General features: G+C 41.7%; 1 long non-coding RNA gene across 1 annotated transcript; it reads right to left on the bottom strand.

Moving 5' to 3' along the window:
* Nucleotides 1–1,421: 1,421 nt before the first annotated feature.
* Nucleotides 1,422–10,634, bottom strand: LOC141581613 (uncharacterized). Its single transcript, XR_012514344.1, has 3 exons — nt 10,527–10,634; nt 10,201–10,296; nt 1,422–7,640 (listed from the first exon to the last, which is right to left on the bottom strand). It is a non-coding gene; the product is annotated as an uncharacterized LOC141581613 (long non-coding RNA).
* Between the last annotated feature and the right edge of the window lie 66 nt (nt 10,635–10,700).

Here is a 10,700-nt window from a genome sequence, read left to right on the forward strand (position 1 = left end):
CGCTGGTCTGGGACCGCGTGCTCACCAGCCCCCTCGCATTCTTGCAGTGTCAACAGACGGCGCTAGGAGGCGCGCCGCGGAGTTCTATTCTGAGACACACGCCCCGTGGCTACCCTTTGCCAGGCAGCAAGGCCGGTGGAGGCCGTGCAGCTGTTGTTCCTTTGTCGGGGTGCAGGAGTGATGGGCTGGCCTTGTCTGCTCTTGCGGGAGGCAGGCGGTATTTCTATATATCCGATTCCATTTGACAAAAAATGTCGAGTACTATAAATCACTGTACTAAGTGTTGCGGACACAAAGTTGAGTTCACTGTGCAGTATTAGCAGTGGACAAGACAACAGAGAATCAGGATAAAAAGCGTGGTACCCACATGGTAGTGATGGCATGAGGTGTGGAAGTGTTCCTGAGAAACTGGATTCCTGGACTGAACCCTTAAAAGTTGGTAGACTTTACCCAGGCAGAGAGGAGGGTGCTGTAAAGCAGGGAAAATGCATTGTAGCTGTAGAGTAAAGGGCGCTGATTAGAGGTGATGCTGGAGAGGTAAGCAGAGGAAACCCAGTCAAGACATCTGGGCTTCCTGAAACAGCAAGGAACCCTGAATGATCTTAAGCAGGATGTGTTGTGTGTCTTTTTCACCAAACTGTAAATTCCAGGAGGCCAGCAGCAATGTCTCTTTTTTCTTCTTCATATTATTTATCCAGGGCCTAACCCAGTGTCTGATACACAGAAAATGCTCACTAAACATTTAAAGAATAAATGGGATGATCAGATATGCAGAAACACCCCTTGTCAATAACGTGGAAAATGTGTAAGAAAAAAATGCTGAAAACAATTAAGACAGTAGCCACGGAGAAAGGCACAGATTAAAGAGATACTGTTTTAAGGGATGATCTCTTTGATGAACAGAAGTTATCAATGATGACTCCATAAATTTGACCTGGGGAAGAGTGCATATTACTATTCTGCACCTAATAGAGGAAATTCAGGGAGAGAGCAGTTCGGGAATCAGAAAAAGATAGTACTATTATGCTGAGCTTTGCTTTCTTGGGAAACTTCCAACTCTCCCACCCATGTTCTTCTGGCCACTGTTCTTTGACCTCAGAGGCATTTCATTATCCTAACTCCTCTTCGTTGTTATCTGTCTAATGGATTGCTGCTATGATCATCTAACACTTTGGCTTGGCAAAACTGGCAGGGTCCAGCTTGTGATGGGCTTAGTTGCGTTATCACTAGAGTTACATGGCCAGACTCTTAGTCTCTGCTGGGCACAGTGCATGCCAGTGGCTGCTTTTCAAATTACTTACTGTGAAAGGAGGCCTTGCTCCAGATCCCTGAGGCTCTGCACTGTGATTCACCTGTTAGGGGCTTGAGACTTCACACAGTATCTTTATCTGTCAGGGACTCTAGCAGCATTGGATCTGCTGAGACACAAGGCCAGACAGCAAGACAGTTTGCATCCCAGCAGGGACTTGCTGCAGAGCACTCACTTGCTAGGGATCCACTCAAATTGACAGCTTTCCATACCACCCAATAAATGTTTTGAATCTGTATTCCCAAGTGAATAGTCTATCTCTAAAAGACAGAGAGATCCACGAGGAGCTCTGCCCTTTGCTATTAATAGGAATTGTAAGATGCAATACATTGTCTTTCACCTTACAGAGGTTGCCCTAGCACACCCCAGACCTTTAGACCACCACCAAAAACACTTTACAAATGTAGGTCTCCAATTTGTAGAGTTAAACTGTAAAATTTAACTTCCACCATCTGGTTTATACGGCTTATACAGTTTAACTTTCACTGTCTGGTACAGATGTGCCTATCATGGTATCAAGGGCAGTGTGTCTCAGATGTGCATACAAACACTTGGGGAATAGGAAATGCAGGTCGAGACTGAGTAAGTCTGAGATGGAGCTCAAGATTTGGCATCATTGGTTCCAATTTTTTAATCTTCCCTTTACCCACATATGACTTTGAAGTTTTGCAAAGTTCTGTCCATCTTTGTTATTTATGGGTTTTGCATTTTAAACCTGCCTACATGCTAAAATTTATTTGTGATTCCCAAATCTATACTCACAGAGTTCTGATGGTCATTCACAAATATTCACAGGGTGGCAAAACATTTTAGTTCCCAGCCAAGATTGAGCAAGATGATACTCTACCTTCTTCTTTCAGCTCTTATACTGGAAACAAGTGTCCTCTTAATGGTCTATTTAATGCTAGTTTTCCCATTTTTGAGCTTTTTGTCAGTGAATTCAATGTTTAACATGGCCCTCGAGCACAGTGCTCAATTGCTATTTAGTGATTCCAAGCCCAAGAAGGCTTTCACGTACTTTACAGAGAAAATACGCATATTAGATAAGGTTTATTCAGGTTTTCAGTTACAGTGCAGTTGGCTGCAGTTCAATGCTAATGAATCCACAATATATATTAAATAAGGTGTTTTTAAACAGAAATGCACATAAAACAAGGTTATATGTTGATCAGCTAATGAAAATACTGTGACCACACACTCATAGGAACCTAACCTGTATTTCCCCTAGAAGCAATGATTTAGTATTTGCTAACTCAGTGCCCACGGCAACTTTATAGATCATCAATGAAAGCACTGCACATCCCCTTCTTGTGAGTATGCACAGTATTATCACAGGAGATTTTATTAAATATTTTACAGTTTTCAATTAAATATAGCGGCATGCCTATGCACAGAGTCATAGTGTCATGCCACTTATTTACATAAATCCACACACTTTTGGTGTCTTTAGCATTGACAGTATAATGTTGATGGTTGTCAAAGAATATAAAGGTTTATTGCCATTTCCTACTTGACTAAACGTATAGTTACATTTTGCAGCAACTGCTGAATCATACATCTTTGGAAATTTAATAGCTTCTATTCAAAGACAGCAGGAAGTCTTTGACAAATTAATGTGCGATGCCTTAACAAGAGTACTTGTGACTCAAAAACTGTTCTCTCATTCTTACACATTTTTTCCTTATAGTCTGAGGGATCTGGTGGTTTCTTCAACCTTAAACTGAAGTAAACAATTTGAGTAGCTTATTTACTCAAAGTTATCCACCTTTTTAAGGAATTGTAAATTACTTGGTTGCTTTGCAAGAATACATGAAATTGTGACTGCTCCTCCAATAATCCATATTTGCCTCACCACTACATGCTTGCAAACTGCTGTTCTGTTTTCATGCTTATTTCCATACCCAGTAAACTTTTGTTAAGCCAAATCACAGCATAGTCTTTTAAAAGACATTTTAATGTCGATGTTTTAAATTTTTATTTTTTAATTTTTGTGAGTACTTAGTAGGTATATATATTGATGGGGTACATGAGATGCTTTGATACAGGCATACAGAGTGAAATAAACACATCAGGGAGAATGGAGTATCTATCCCCTCAAGCATTTCTCCTTTGAGTTACAAACAATCCAATTACACTCCTTAAGTTATTTTAAAAATGTATAATTAAGTTATTATTGACTCTAGTCACCCTATTGTGCTATAAATGGCAATTAAACATAGTAAGTATACAGCAAACAATACTCATAACTCTATAGAAGTGTAGAAGAGCTATGAAGAAGTTCATGCATGCACCTGCCAAAACAATTGAGTCACAGCTGCTGCCCTGATTAACTGTCACTCTAAGAAGCCATCTGATGTAATGTTCACTATAATTCCTGATGTTAAATATAAAGAGATACATGTCTAAGAACTGATGAAATTTGCTATTTGTACAACACCTGACTTCAGTTTGTCATCACAGTTGTAACCAGCCCAGGGAAATCTTTCAGGTTCAGACCCCACCTAGCTGCCCCTAGGGCTGTGGGGGCTGGGGGAGGTCAGTCTCTCTGTATACTGTAACTCATTCATGGCACTTCACCTTGACTACTCACTATCTTATATTATCTTAATAGCAGTATGTCCAGCTTTCTTCCTGCTGCATGGGTTTATACCCTGTCTCTGCCTTGAGTGTACGTCGTTGTATTGCCAAACTATCATTCCTAAACATGGCCTGGTGGCAGTGCTTGAAAATGTACCAAAGCCTTACATAATTTGGCCTTGTCTATCCTTAGAATGAACTCATTCTCTACACTTGATCAGAAGTCTAGCTATGTTTCTCTAAACCAGGCACTTAACCTACTTAGGTCTTTTTTTTTTTTTTTTTTTTGGAGACAGTCTCGCTCAGTCGCCCAGGCTAGAGCATAGTGGGGCAATCTTGGCTCGCAGCAACTTCTACCTCCTGGGTTCAAGCGATTCTAGTGCCTCAGCCTCCCAAAGAGCTGGGACTACAGGTGTACACCACCATGCCTGGCTAATTTTTTGTATTTTATTTCTGAGACAAAGTCTCGCTCTGTCACCTAGGCTGGAGTGCAGTGGCATGCTCTCGGCTCACTGCAACCTCCGCCTCCTGGGTTCAAGCAATTCTGCTTCAGCCTCCGGATTAGCTGGGATCACAGGCGTGCGCCACCACACCTGGCTAATTTTTGTATTTTTAGTAGAGACGGGGTTTCACCATGTTGACCAGGCTGGTCTTGAACTCCTGATCTCAAGTGATCCACCTGATTTGGCCTCCCAAAGTGCTGGGATTACAGGTGTGAAACACCGCACCTGGCTGCTCTCATTTTTTTTAAACACAAGATTTTTCAACCTTTAAGCTGAAGGTTGAAAACTATGTCTTAAAGGTTTCCAATGTGTGAAGTAGGCAGGTGAAATGAAAGAGTGATGTGAAGACTGTGACAGCTGGAAGGCATCAAACTTTTCTAAACGCATTCTCATTCAGAGTTTCTGATATAGATGGTTTTTTGTTTCGTTTTTCAATCATGTGTGTAGGCCAAATTTGGCCCAAAGGCTAAAAATTTTAAGCCCTACTTTAAGCTCTGAAACTTCCATGATTCTAGAATTAGTGATCATGCTTATTCCTGGTTCTGCATCTAACTGATGCTGCTCATTGATTACCCCACCCCACCACCACCACAACACACACAGAATCACTCATCTTGAATAGCCTGGAGTACAAATAAAACAGTCAATTAGCAGAAAGTAGCTGAAGAACATTTCAGCAGATACACTGGGAGTTTGGAATCTCTCCAGAGCTCTCCGAAATTAGATTTCAGATGTAAATTAATATTAGACAGTTTTATTAGCTAAGTGATGTTGCTTATCATTCCTGAACTTCAGTTTTCTCACCTTTAAAATGGAGATAATGTGGCCAGGTGCATTGTCTCATGCCTATAATCCCAACACTTTGGGAGGCCAAGGCGGGCGAATCACGAGGTTGGCAGTTCGAGATCGGCCTGGCCAACCAACGTGGTGAAACCCCGTCTCTAATAAAAATATGAAAATTAACTGGGCATGGTGGCAGCTGCCTGTAATCCCAACTATTTGGGAGGCTGAGACAGGAGAATCGCTTGAACCCGGGAGGTGGAACTTGCAGTGAGCTGAGACCACGCCACTGCACTCCAGCCTGGGTGACAAAGCTAGACTGCGTCTCAAAAAACAGACAAAAACAAAAACAAAAAACCACAAATTTGTATCTTAGGATCTGAAGTTCAGAAGTCTGAAATGGGGCTCACTGGGCTAAAACAGTGCTGGCAGAGCTGTGTTCCATCTGGAAATTATTGGAAGATATAAAGGGAGAATCCATTTTCTTTCCTATTTCAGCTTTTTTTTTTTTCTTTCCAACTTATGTTAGGTTCAAGACAGCTCTGTTACATGGATAAATTGTGTGTTGAGGGAGCTCAGCAGACAGAGTATTTCATCACCCAGGTAATGAGCATAGTGCCCGACAGGTAGGTTTTCAATCCTCAGGTTCCTCCCACTCTCTACCCTCAAGTAGGCCCCACTGTGTGTTCCCTTCTTTGTGTTCATGTATACTCAGTGTTTAGCTCCCACTTATAAGTGAGAATATGTATTTGTTTTTCTGTTTCTGCATGAATTTGCTTAGGATAACAGCCTTCAGTTCCATCCATGTTGCTGCAAAGGACGTGATTTTGTTCTCTTTTATGGCTGCATAGTATTCCATGGTATACATGTACATTTTCTTTATCCAGGTCCACCACTGATGGCATCTAGGTTGATTCCACGTCTTTGCTGGTGTGCCCATTCTAGCTTCTAGGAGTAGCCTTCCTTCTTTGGCTCTTGGCCTCCTTCTGTCTTCAAAACCAGCAAAGGCTGACTGAGTCTTTCTCACGTGGAATCTATCACTCTAACACACTCTCTCTCTCTGACTCTAACTCCTCTGCCTTTGTCTTCCATCTTTAAGGACCCTGTGAATACATTGGACTCATCTGAGTAATCCAAGAAACTCTCCTCCTTTTAAGGTCAGCTAATTAGCAACCTTAATTCCTCCTTTTTATGTAACTGTGAAAGTTGTAAGAACCATAATGGAGTCACATGTGTTAAAAAGAAAAAAAAGGGGGCCAGTGCAGTCGCTCACACCTGTAATCCCAGCACTTTGGGAAGCCAGGGCAGACAGACTACCTGAGGTCTGGAGTTCAAGACCAGACTGACCAACATGATGAAACTCCGTCTCTACTAAAAATACAAAGTTAGCCAGGTGTGGTGGCACATGCCTGTAATCCCAGATACTTGAGAGGCTAAGGCAGGCGAATCGCTTAAACCTGGGAGGCAGAGGTTGCAGTGGGCCGAGACCATGCCATTGTACTCCAGCCTGGGCAGTAAGAGTGAAACTGTCTCAAAAAAAAAAGAAGAAGAAGAAGAAAAAAAAGAAACCTTGACAAATAGAGCTGGGAAGGCCATGAGAGAGCTTTCATGCATAAATGCTTGATAACAAAAACCACCACAAAAGACTCTGCCAAAACCACAACCTTGCACAAAGGCCATTGCATCCTTACACAAAAAATACTTTTGCAAGGCCATCTGCCCAGCAACTGCCTGTCCAGACTCCGACTGGCATCACCCTTGTTATTAATACTTGCTGGCAAGGATCATTATCACAAACCAATTATGTAATCCTTCTCATTTTTCCATTAGAAACCTTTGTCTTCCTTTACCTTTCTGAATATGCACATAGTTTACTATGGCATACATATTTCCACTGCGATGCCCTATGAGTGAATAAATATTTTATTATTTTTTAAAATTTATTTTACTTTAGGTGCATACTATATCTGGCATTTCTCCCCATTTTATCCCTTTCCACCCTCAACTCCCTCCCCACCCCCCAAATATATGCTTTTAGAGAGCCTCTGTTTGCTATTTAAACATGCAATATAATATATCCATAAATTCTGGGAATTAGAAATTAACATATTTGGGGGCCATTATTCTGCCTACCACATCCATGTCTTACACAGGATAGTGCAGTATAATACAGTATAGCAAATATGTTGAGTGGACATTCATTTTGTTTCCCTAGCATATTTTCATCCAAGTTTTATTGCATCGTTCTCACCTCTATTTCCTATAGAGCACATCTTTTCACCCCTTTTGCTTCCAGTGACACTACCAATCACAGAACTCTACCCATTACGGACACAGAAGGCAGCATGGGCAAAAATAGTAATACATCACTCCAGACCCAGTAATGGTCCAAGCAGATCAACTAGAGTCCTTCTCTGAGAATGGAGATGGATGGGCAGCTTCCTCTTTCTCCTGGATCATGAGTCATAAGGCTGTGAAACCAGAGATGTTGGTGGTCATATTTCTATATATATATACACCACTCTCCAACAACGTATGGAGAAGCTGAAGAGAACGCAGCCAACAGACAAGCAGAAGGCCAGGCCACAACTGAGAAGTGGAGATGGGCACTTTTGCTATTTAAATCTAACAATTCTGTTGACCCTGCAGCTGGCTTCCCTGCTACATTTCAGAAGCTGCCTCTGTGAGACAGTAATTTCTGCTACTTTGCCTAGGCTACCTCAAGCTCCAATTTCAGTTGACCCTTGAACAACATGGGTTTGAAGTGGGCTGGTGAGATTTTTTTTAAAACCAATCTCAGATCAAAGCTGGTATACTCCCAAGATGCTAAACCCACAAACAAGGAAGCAGACTTCTCCTCTACTCAAGTTTGGCAGGACAGGCAACAGGACTGGAGTAGATGCAGATTTGGGTGCACTGTCATCTGCCTTAATTGGTCCTGGAACCGATCTCCTGAATATACTGAGGAACAACTGCATATCACTTGGCACAAAAAGCCTTAAAATAAATACTTACATTGAAGGGGTGCCTGCTTCATGAGTATCAATTTCATTTTCTACGTTACACCATAATGCTCATGAGATCAGAGTTTATGATATAGTTCTATGGATTTCTTCCTATGCATGTGATAGTACTAGGCTTATTGTAAGAGCTCCATGTTCTGATATGTTATACTTATACATCATTATGTAAAAATAAATAAAACAAAATTATACTCATGCATTTTTAACGTTAGCATTTTTTGACTGTATTCATAACATCTGTATTTTCCAAGTGCAAAGTCTGGGTAAGTTCTGATCTCTTGTAAGATGGAGATCTGAAACATAAATAGTTTATCACATGTGTTGCTGGAGTAACAATCGGCAGAAATTACCCTAAATGGTAATGACATTATACTCTCCCAAAGCAGATCAATAGGTTTTTGAAGTGCACTCATGTTGAATTAGAACAAGAGTAAACAGTTTTTAAACAAATGCATGAAAAATACTAAGAAATAACAAAAATGGCCTCTTAAAATATGTATCTTTTCACCTTTTTGACACATTTTTACAAAGTTAAGGGGCGTGTGTGTGTGTGTGTGTGTGTGTGTGTGTACCATCCCCTCACCCCCTCACCATGATGACACCAAGAGCTCAAGAAAAAGATTTCCTGGCAAATAGAACGGATGTACTGACCAGCTGGATGCACAGCAGTGTTCTGTCTTTTCATCAGACTTTCATAGAGAAGAAATCATCTGATTCATTCAGGGACCATCCTCCCAAGCTAATTAGTACATTTTATCAGGTCCAATGACCTTTGAATCAGGGGCTTTTTTTTTTTTCTTTTTCTTTTTTTTTTTTTTTTTGCCTAGTTTCTGAGCACTACGTGCCAGGGATATTTTTAGGTGCTTAACATGCATTAACTAATGTAATTCTCCAACAATCCTAAGAGGGCATTTGAAGTAAGCATTATTCTAAAAATTTCCCCCTCCAAAGATTTCCATCCTGATTATTCATTGAAACACTAATTTAGGTACTGATCTGAAATAATTAAAATTTATGTACCTTAAGATAGAAAGAGGCCAGGCACGGTGGCTCACGCCTGTAATCCCAGCACTTTGGGAGGCCAAGGCCCGAGGTGGGCAGATTACTTGAGGACAGGAGTTTGAGATAAGCCTGGCCAAAATAGAGAGATCCCATCTCTACCAAAAATACAAAAATTAGCTGGGCATGGTGATGCATGCCTGTAATCCCAGCTACTCAGGAGGCTGAGACAGGAGAACTGCTTGAAACAGGGAGGCAGAGGTTACAGTGAACTGAGATCATGCCACTGCACTCCAGCCTGGGTGACAGAGTGAGACTGTTTAAAAAAAAAAAAAGTTATTCTTATTTGGTTATACCTGATCTAATAATGATTTCAGCCCATAGAAACAGAGAACTTTTTCAGGTTATAATCAGAGAGATGTGGCAAAAGAAGGAACAGGAACAGGAGAAATCATACAGAAAGGGAGATCAGAGAGATTTAAAGTTTGAGGAGGACTTGACCTGCCCTTCCCGGCTTTGAAGATGGAGGAAGAGGCCATGAGCCAAGGAATGCAGATGGCCTCTAGGAGCTGGGAATCCCCATCTAAAAGCCAGCAAGGAAACTGCACAGAACTGAGCTCTGCCAACAACCCGAATGAGCCTGAAAGCAGAGCTCTCCCTTTTCGTCTCACGCTCCAAACCCCACCACCCCGAAACCTTCACTGAGGAACACAGGCCTGCTAACACTTTACTGGTGCAGTTCTAGATTACAGGAGACTAAAGAGACATGATCATCAAATTCCAGGCGGCCCTTAATTAGATTCTGTTTGTGCATGCGGTAGGGAATAGCTTTAAAGAATATTGTTGAAACAACTGGGGAAATTTTAATTTGACCTATTTATTAGATAATAGTATTTTATCAATGTTAAATTTCCCGAGTGTGGTAGTTGTATTGTGGTTATTTAGAAGAATGGCCTAGCTCTTAGGAGATAACATGCTCAAGCATTTAGGAGTGAAGTATCATCCTTACCACAAGCCGAGGTAAAGCAAATGTGTACAATGCGAATGGTAGGTCAATCTAGAAGAAGGATATATAGATGTTCGTTGAATTGTTTTTGCAATTTTTCTGAAAAAAAAAATAATTTTTGAAAATAAAAAGTTGGCGGGAAAAAAAATCACTGTGGATACTTTGTGTAGGATGGATTTGAGGTCAATAGGAAAGAGATGGGAAGTCCAGATGGGAAGGTACCGCAGCCAGACTGAGGGCTGAGGTAGGACAGGGACAGCAGGGATAATGGAAAGCATCCCCCGCCCACAGCTAGGCCAGCGAAGTAACTCCGAGTGACCGAAGCTCACCCTGTAACTGTAGCTCCCACATGCCTCCCACGCAGGACAAACTCCCATGGGCAGGGCGGTGTGGTCGTCCAGTGGCTTCCGAATTTGGTTGCGCTCTTCCAGTCTGGAGCTGACGTGCCCCGCCCCGCTCCAGACTGGAAGAGCCCACGTGTCAGTGTTAGGGGGAGGAAGCGG

This window comes from Saimiri boliviensis, chromosome 16 (genome assembly GCF_048565385.1).
Source record: "Saimiri boliviensis isolate mSaiBol1 chromosome 16, mSaiBol1.pri, whole genome shotgun sequence".
In the NCBI taxonomy this organism is placed as follows: domain Eukaryota; kingdom Metazoa; phylum Chordata; class Mammalia; order Primates; family Cebidae; genus Saimiri; species Saimiri boliviensis.